This window comes from Oculina patagonica, chromosome 6 (genome assembly GCF_052425735.1).
Source record: "Oculina patagonica isolate OP01 chromosome 6, crgOcupat, whole genome shotgun sequence".
NCBI lineage: Eukaryota > Metazoa > Cnidaria > Anthozoa > Scleractinia > Oculinidae > Oculina > Oculina patagonica.
Window position 1 is genome coordinate 20,138,273 of NC_135763.1, and position 10,270 is coordinate 20,148,542.

Genomic DNA, 10,270 nt, shown 5'->3' on the forward strand with positions numbered 1-10,270 from the left:
CCTTGTCAGTTAACGATGAATCCTTCTTGTTGTCTACCAGTCACGTGTTCATGAATCGGACCACACTGCAAATTGTAGGTCACTCCAGTTTAAGCAAGTCACTTTGAAAAAATGAAACCTTTGTGTCCTGAGCACGTTCAACTATTTAGTATTATCGCTTTTGCTAACTGAAGCATGTAACAAAAGCAGCGGAATTGTAAACATGGTATTGTTGAAATCAAAAGCACGGACCCCTATTACGTACATTGTTTAGATTTCCTTGTCATAGGTCGAATTCCACAGTGCCACACGCAATTGGGACTTTGTTCATTTTTTGACCTTATTTGTCACTGCGCTTTTGTAACTGGATTTAAATCTTTAGAAAGCTGTATAACTTTGAAAAATTTGGACAACAGAATAAATAAACAAACAGAAAAAGAAAGCAATATTCGCCGGTGCGTGCGCAAACTGAATTTCATACCTTCAGTGATGAAAGACAAAACTGAGTGGTTATCTCTTTCACGCAAGAAAACAACGTGCGGATAGTTTGTTCGCCGATATTCTTATGCTCTTGTCATCAAATTGCAAGATGTCGAACAGTTTGCTCTAGATAGGCCAGACATTAAAGGAAGCCGCGTAAGAGATAACTGATAAAGACAAATCAACACAAAGAAACAAACTTTCATTTCCCTTAAATTAAAAAGATTTCCCTTCGCGTAGAGATGTTTGGGTAGATAGATAGATAGTTTTAAAATTATAGCTTAAGGGCTGAATTAGATAAAACTTTACAAGTATACAAACTTTTAAGATAGAATAGAATGGATAGAGAGAGAAGAAAGAAAGAAAGAAAGAAAGAAAGAATAGAATAGAATAGAAACTGTATTAATGTGTCAAAACCACATAGCTTGGGAAATCAAAATCCCATCAGGCTAAGTTGGGGCTGTGTAAAATATCGAAAATAATATAAAAGTCTAATACTTATCATACTAATCTAATAATAGCTGATTTATATCTATATCTAGATACATAAGTTTGAATTGCCTTCAGAAATTTTCAGAGGTTATACAAATAGGGAACTTATGTTTACTATACCCTGTGTAACATTGAGGCGTTCAAATTTTGGAACATTTTTTTTTTAAATCTGGTCTGTTTCCAACTGACAAATTCTTCAAAATTTCACTGATGCACTAACGATGGATGTAATCCAGATATTTACACTAAGGAAGTGAAAGCCAATAACCACAGAACCGCCCGTTTCGTATAATCCGTCCTTCCTTCGCAAGCACGTGAACCTTGGTCACGATAAACCACAACGTTAACTCAAGTAGAACGTATTTATTTTTGGAGCTGGAATTCCCAACTGCTTCACTAATTTCACCTGTACTTCAGAAATATGTAAAACATCAAACGGAATGTGTTGATTTAGTACACAGAACCTAGTGGGTTGAAAATTAGTCCGGTAATAATTAAGAAAGAAAGAAGAAAAAAGAAGGCTTGACCTCATATCATGCCTGCGAGCATGCTACGAGATCCGGAGGAACGTTCTCATTTCCGACCTGGATTAGACTTTGTTGCGCTCGACAAAACAAAACGCAGGCTTAATTTTTTAATGATGTTCAGCAAATCAATGCTACAGATTTTGCCTCTAAATGCACTCTACCTGTGGTATAAATTTAAACGTAGAAAATGTATACTGTGTGAGTTTTTAGGGTTTTGTGTTTTGGTCACGTGACTTACCAAATATGGTCATGACTACCAAGAAGCCCGCGCGAGATGCTTAAAAAACCAAATTGATTGCAAGGCTGGTACAACGGCAGGATCTAGGAGGGCAAGATTTATTGGCCAATATTTCAATAGACCATCTGCATTATGACGTAAAAGCGCAAAGACTTCTAGATCTGGTAGTTGTAGTTAAGTTCGCGGGAAAAACCCATTTCTGCCTTATGATTGGCTAAGGGCAGCCACGCGTGAAGGAGGACATCCAGGACTTTTATTTTGATGTGAAGTTGAGCTGCTAAAAGTTTACGCTCTTGTCGCTTCGAAACTTGTTTATACATTTATTTTTTCAGTTACCTGTCAAAAATATTGAAAACAGGATGATAGCTTTGGAATGAAAAATGACTGAGTTCTGTGTTTTAACCAAGACAGACAAATGTTGTTCGTGTTCAAGTAAGTTTATATATGTACGTTGTGTGGCGTAGTTGACTTGAAATTCATTCATCGCGGCCGACAACTTCTTTTCGTAAATAATTTTAGCCTAATATCACAGCTTCAAAGCATCGCGCACTGGAAACAGATTGCTTGAAAGGACGAGTCAAGGATATAACTAAATTTGTGTGGAATCAAGTGAAAGCAAGGCAAGCCATTGATTTGTTCATCATCTATTTTCAGACGTTCAACAAATAGGCGATCGCTTCCATAGCTCCGTAAAAACTAAAATCTTACTAATTCACATGCGATTGCGATCGCATGTGAATTAGTTATTCACTGAAAAGCTTAGAAAATTAACCATAAACTGCATATATCATGATTGCTCGGCGAGACGGTCAGTTTAATTTATTTTTACAGTGAGACAGAGAAACGAGTCAAATAATTTTCCTCGTTCAATCGAGCTTCATCGATGAATCATGAAGGGTCAATCATAAAGGATTTTCAAGCTGATCAATCAAAACTACCCTGTGAAGGTGAATACAGATTATTTGTTTTTATCTTAAAATTGTATTTCTGTTTTCGTCAAATTAGAACTGTAATTGCAATATTCTTTAACAAAGAAGTTTTCTTGCTTTTGTGCTGGAAATGTCAACTCGTCGAGTAGCAGTTGTGGTTTCAATCCGAGCGAGGGCCGTGCGAGCAAATATAATTTTATTTCAATAATCTTTGTTGATGAACGATTACTTGTGAGACTCGAAAGGTGAGCCTCGAAGATTTTTACGAGTGTAGACATCATGTACTGTACTCCCCCATGTTTAGAAAGGGTAAAATATTTCGTCTTCGTATATTATTTGAAAATACCTGGCAAGCAAAAGTTTTAGGAATTTAATTAAATAACCGCGCGGACTCGAGTGGAGGAAACACTCGTTGAAACCACTACAAAACGCAACCCAGAAAATATACAATTTCTTGCATATTTTTTTTCATTTTAACGGACTTGGTTTTATACTGAGAGCTTGCTTTTTGCCCGTTAAATGAAGCCAGAGGGACGTCTTCTTCGGTGAGAGTAATTTTCTCTACCTCCATCACGATTTTCTTGGGCTAGCGGGCTTGATGACGATTCAAAATTTCCCGCGAACCTAACTACAACTACCAGAAGTCTTTGCGCTATTAGCAGAGCTGGGAAAATAACGGCTCTAAAATTTGAATTTGGATAATACAGTGTGGGTTAATGTTTAACTAATACAAGCTATATAAAGATATAGGATGACAAGATATATAAACATGTAGAACGCGGAAAACAATAATAATAGTAATAATAATAATAAAATTGAAAAAATCAGAAATAATGAAATTGTCAATGTTCATTAGGCAATGGTATATGAGCTCATATAACATTCACCACAAATATGGTAGCTGATACGCGTCAACAAAAACAGCTGGGGAGCTCAAATATTGCAACTCTTTGGGCGTTTTTTAATAAAACAATTATTCCACTCGCTCTTGTTGGATATGAGATCGCTATAGCCAACGGGGCGCGTAGCGCCGAGTTGGCCATAACGATCTCATATCCAACTCGCGCTCGTGGAATAATTGTTAAATATAATCTTCCCGTCTGTCGTTTTATAACTCGGAAAATCGCAAAGCAATTTCCGAGTTGTAGGTGTCAGGCCAATTTTATTTCCTCCTTCGCTTCCAATAAATTTTTGTTAATACGTTAATTACGTGCATAAAGGCTTGCGCATTTATTGTGAATCAGTAACTAGGCAAGGGCGAGAAGCTGTCTAACAGTTCATTATTAATAATCCTTCAATAAACATAGATCCTTCTGGTCTGCGCCGTGCGCCAGGGATCGCACACCAGAAGGATCGTGGACTCTTGGACGAGAATGAGTGTTAAGTGTTGAGGTGATTTAATGTTGATTTGATCTGAATTACAGTTAACAGGGTCGATCAGGGGGATAAGTGGTATACCAGTATACCTAAAAAATCGTGTATCCAGTATACCTTAAGTTTCTCCTCAGTTTTGAATTTGATGCTTGTTGGCAATGACATGTTTGTGGCTCTATAAAAAAAACGAACCGTATAGAATGTCTCGGAATATGTCTCGGAGTCCCAAATGTGCCTGTGTATCCATTTTGTGCGGCAAACGTTAAAGGGGTATTAATTAAAATTACAATTCAATGGACTCGATATTCTGACCCTTTCATCATTCATTTTTCCGACTTAAACATATATTGTTGCATTGCTTATACAAATTGTCTGTGTCTATTAATTCCACGGATGATTCACTGCTCGAGTTAAACTAGTTTTCATCATCATCATCATCATCGTCGTCGTCGTCGTCGTCGATCTTTTTCGCACCTTTTCGGTTTCTGTAGTGACATGTTGAGTTTGAGGGGGTGACTTGCCTCCTGCCTACTTGCCATAATCCATATTTGCCAGCTTGTTCAGGTTTCCTGCCAAGCCTTCACAGCTACCATAGCAGCCCCGGGACTTAAGTCCCATTGTACTTTACCCTGACAGGCAGTCCCCTACTCCACTGTTTCCCGTCTCCCACGAACGAGGACGTTAGGGGTTTGTCTTTTGGTAGGCTTGGACAAGTTTCTGGGAGAGATAAAAATGTGTTTGCACCTCACACATCGCTAAAAGCTTCTACTGCACCAGGACTCCTGACAACACACGTGACGTCCGATCCCGTCTTGTGATTGCATGAAATATATCGGTCACAGCGGGAATCATAGTATTGAACACTCAGAGGAAGGAAGTCAGCTGTCATTTGTCATGTTTGGCACCATGTCCATATGAGGGCGCTTTAGGACTCTCGATGAAATTGATTTATTACCTGAGTAAGTCAGGTAAATCGTAGTCAAAACAACTTCTGCGTCACGCAAATTATAGTTCCTGAGTTTTACTGTATTTTAATAAAGACGTAGACTATGAACCTTAAAAAGCCATTAATATGTCAGAAGAAGAATATTTAAAGAAAAAGCTTAAATTATATTCTATTGGCTTATATTTAATTTACTTTTTTATCTTTTTGTCAAGTTTATGTTTTTGTGTGTTGGTTTAGTTTTCAAACACCCCCTTTTGTAAGCGCTTTGACGTTTATTACCTAGCACAGAATCGGTTTCGATGAGAATGATGGGGTAACCTGTTGACCTGTTGGGTGGGGGCAAGGAGAGTCCTAGAAATTTTAAACGTTCGAAGCAGGGCAAACATTCTTATTCTTGTTTGGGTTGGTAAGTAATCATCGGATAACCCGAACAAACGCACAATCAACGTATACCAGCGACAACAGATTTTTGTAAAAATGTTATTTTTCTATATATTTCTGCCGAATTATTTAACAAAAAACATTCCTTCTAGCTGGAGATGATCCAAACTTACTGAAGATAAGCTACTGTATATCGATAATAATATAATCGGTTTTCATCGTTGTCTGAGCGAAACACATTTTTGTCACATACTAGACACCAGCAGGAACACTTGATAATCAGACAACAAACGGAGACCGATACACAGCTTCAAACATAAACATCACCACTTCCAGCTTAGAGGTCAATAAATGTCCGTATTATTTCCCATGTCCGCAGGCATGACGTCTCATTTGGCGGTCACACGCGAACGTCGTCACACGTCGTTCCTCTGTGTCAGTATTTCTTTATCAGGTTCTTAATTAACCAGTCTATAGCTAACAGTTTGTTTCTAATAATCGACTTTTGTTGGCTCAAAACGAATTATTATGTAATGTGATTAGCTCTTGGAATAGCTATCCATAACAGTTTATCTATAGCATCTCAGAAAACACGTCAATCAGTTTCTAAACCAGCATCCTTAACGTCACTAAAATTTTTAAGTGGATGTCACTTGCTTAGGAAGTTGCAGCGAAGATTAAGCTCAGCCAGGTAGAATCTAGAAGCGATCCTCGCCATGTAAGAAGATATTCAACCTTCGTGAAAAATCGTACGTCAAGTATTGGTAGATCTAAAGCCTTCTTCAATAACTGAGTTCAGCAGCAATTTTGTGTTACAAGAGAACTGAATTCATCCTGCCTGCGGTGCGTTTGGAATACTTTTGCGTCATGACCGAACAACATACTAATCAGGATAACAAGAATCCTTCTAAAACACCGAAAATAAAGTCTTATCCAGAAACATCAGGATGCTTTGGATTTTCAAAACTCGTCGGAGCTAGACCGCTAAGCCGACAAGAGGAGTTTGATAGATTGTTGGAGAGTTCAAGATATAGCCAACTTGAGGAGCTTTACTATGAACATGTTCAGCGGTCAAACAAACCGAAACTTACCAACGTGTTGGTTCAGATACTACAGATCCAAGAGGTAGAGTCAGTTCGAGAATACACTGTGAACGGAAATACATTCAAGGTACACGTCATCGAAGATACAGAACTGTAATTATGGTAGGATAATTATTTCTGCAAATGACTTGAAAAAGAGTGAATTCATATCCATTCGCCTTTTACCGCCTAGATAACTAACAAAGCTAAATTAATAGACTTTTTCGTGGTAAAAATTGCCACTGGAAATGGTTTCTATACTAAGTGTACGCTGGTTTGTTTGTGGGGGGGATGAGGTCAACTCTTAATTTCTCATTACTATAATTTACAAGGTTTAGATTATGAGAATGACTGAAAATGGTAGCCCTTGATAAACATCTTAAATGAAAACCACAGTTCTCCAAGAAAACCAAAATTAAAAGTTTGAAAAGAAGTTAATTAGGTAATTATGGTGCTGACTTTAGAACTTGAAGGTAATTAAAGAGCGGTGCATATTTGGTGAACAAATATTTGTTTTGGCTGAAACTTTATAGCACAGCGGATTTCATCTGTTTCTAAAGTACACAGTCTTTTGCTGTTTCTTAAATAATAGAACATCGTCTAATTATTTTTGTGTGTTTAGGGTTGCTAATGATTAAAAAAGATTAAGTGAAACTTAACGTAGTATCTTTGTCAACTAAACAGATTTGCTGTTTCATATAGACCTGACGTAAGTAATGTTGTTCACCTGATACACGTATTTACATAGCATGATAAGCTTCCGTTATAACTCCTTAAAAAAATATCGATCGCCCCTGAGGGTAATTTAAAAAATTCCGCCCCTTTTCTCGACCCGTTCTAAAACACTGATGATGACGGAAATTAAGTTGATGGAAATTTGTTGCGCGAGAGTCGTTGCAGTCTTTATTCAGTGAAAGCTTTTGTTGTTAACGAAAATGTTAGGTTTAAGTACTCAGTAGGTGAAAACTCAGAGATCAACAACAATGTTTGTGAAAACAAACAAATTAGAGATACATCAGTCTCACAGGAGCTCTCGGTCTGCGTCTCATGCTACATAGACTCCTGTGTTTTTACGTGTTACCCTGCTTATATTTCTGTTAGTACTTTGTGGGCAGTACTTAGGCTGCGTTAAAGCAAAAAGGCAAAGAGCCAGTGCTTCTTTTCTCCAATAGTGGTGGCATTTTAAAGATGCTTTTCGAGATTTGATGGACAACGAAACACACGATGATTGCCGACTATTAAACTAGACAGAGAAACAGACTTATAGCACTCTGTGGCCGGGAAAAACAACAACAACAACACCAACTTAGAGCTTTGTCGGTTACGTGACTCGAATTTAATTGCGCTGGTGATTTCCTCCATGAAAATAAGGTTCTGGGGAGTGCCACTTTACATCGTCATAACATTTCCGCTCCTTATGGTTTTAACATGTTCGATCAAAAATAGAACTCGTACGAAGAACTCCTCCCTTTGGAAACCGTGTATTAAAACAATAAGTACGAATTATTTCTATTGAAATGCTTTATTTTCAAATCTGAAAATTGTCGTCGTGGCTAATAAACGTTGCCTTCATTTAAACTGGGCTATAATAGACTTAATATTATGGTCAGCCAAATATTTTCCTGCAACGGATTACACAAGTGCGTTTCGGGGAGGGTAGCTCAACACGAAGACTAACAGCAAGACGACAGGAAATATAAGTGCGCTGAAAGTACAGTCGAACTCACGGGGGCCTGTATACTATGGACACTCTCATACAAACAGTTGAATCTGTCCGAAGGAGACCAAAATTCATATAAACTCTACCTCTGTAATAAGGACACGCACGCTCTTCCTTGTCCCCGACTGTACCAAACTCTCCATTCGTCCATCAAGTACTGAATTTGAATATAGTCATAAATTAACTCCTAATATCAATAGGCAATCGAAGATTATTCGATAAACCCCAAGTTGTTTAGTTATCGATTAATTATTGTCACTGATAAATAGAAACTATAAAGCCATGTTCTACTGGAAATCCACGAATCTGATTGGTAAAAAAATGTTTCTGAGAGCACAATACGATCATGCAATCAAGAACTTTGGCTTCACCGGTGTACGTGAAAATATAAAAAATTAGAAGAAACTGGCTGTAAATAAAGCTTTTGAAATTTTTTGAAGACGTACTCCAACATCTTAATTATTTTGCATTAACATTCTTCTATTATTATTTTTGGAATTTATTTCTGAAACCTCAACAAGGAAATGTACTTACAGAGATTGACAAGTGAGCTAGATAATTGACTCCGTGACGTTCATTACAGTAATGCAGCATTTAACGTGCATTTCCCTCCCTCAGAATATGTTTACATTGCAAATTAGGAGCGTTACTCTGATTGGGTAGAAGTCACTGTATTTAAACAGTGTCCCGTCAGATCAATTTCGTGGATAAATGTCGCAAAGCCATCAAGATCGTTACGTATACATTGACGAAGGAAGCAAGTCGTACAAAAAAGTGTTCCCTTTTTACCTAAGAAGAGAAAGAAGAGAAACGTACACTTCCAGCAAGGTTAGTGTCAGTTTTTTGGAATCCAGTGATATTCTGTAGTTAATTGTCAGTCGTTTTCCACGTAACGTAAGATATTTACTTAAATTGTTTTTACCGTCGCGACGAAGGGCGATAATGTACTGGCAATAATTTTTTTAAATTTATATCAGGCAACCTTAAAAAATTCTAAAAGGCAGAAAGGCTACTAAAAGACAAATTCGAAAAGGCTTAAAAATTCTAAATAAACTATAAGAGGAAAAAACCCGAACGTTTGCGACTTAAATTAAATCATCATCAGAGTACGTAGTAAGTTAGTTTTTGTTGAGGACATGGGTATCAATTCAAAAACAAATCAATTCGAATTCATCAGAAAAACTAAAATTCCTTTTTTAAATGCACCATTTGTATTTGCTTTAACTCATAACGATGAATCGACCAAAAAATCCATCGTCTGTTGAGTTGTTCGTGTTCGATTAATTAATATTCAAACCATTTCATCAGTTTTAATAACAATAAGATTTATAGGCTACTGAAGCTACTTGTAGTTAATACCAAAATGCATTTACTTCTTTAATAATGTGCTACTTCGTATACAGAACAGAGTACTTTGGAAACATTACGCATTGTGCAAAGAAAATCCTATAAGTTGTTCCAACGGCTTCATTATTTATCTCCTTATTATAATCCGTGATTGATTGATCGATCTCACAGTTTTACAGCATGAAGAAAAGCTCTGCTAGTACGTATTTATCTGACTAAGTCTGAAAATGGTTACACATGACAACTAGATCGGTAATCATCTGATAGAAGACACCTTAAAGCATTTTTTGCATTTGAAACCACATAACTTTACCAACATATGAATAGAACCTATTTAAAAAAACATATTTAGACTTATTCTGTTTTCTGGTCATTTCAATAATCAGAAAACGATTCAGCTTTATTATGGAGTTTATCTGTATAAAATTGCGTAGTAACTGTATTAAAGCAGAAAACACTAAAAAAACACACAACTGTGAAGCGACCCAGCTGAAAAGTTGTCAGTTTCAATTTACCACTAACAAACAGCCAAAAACATAATTTCATTCGCAAAACAAACGTTGGTTAATGATCAACTGGAGCTAACTGGGCTGGTCCAGTTATTTTTTGTCTTCTTAGTCAATTTATTGGCAATTGAATACTTTGCACAATCCATTGTCTTTAAGGTGAATTTTTCTCTCCAGGTATGGTATGTCCAACATTGTTTAAAAATGTCAGTCCTAGATGCGTATACCGGCTGTATGCGTGAATTGACCTACACGTCAGGTGACTGACG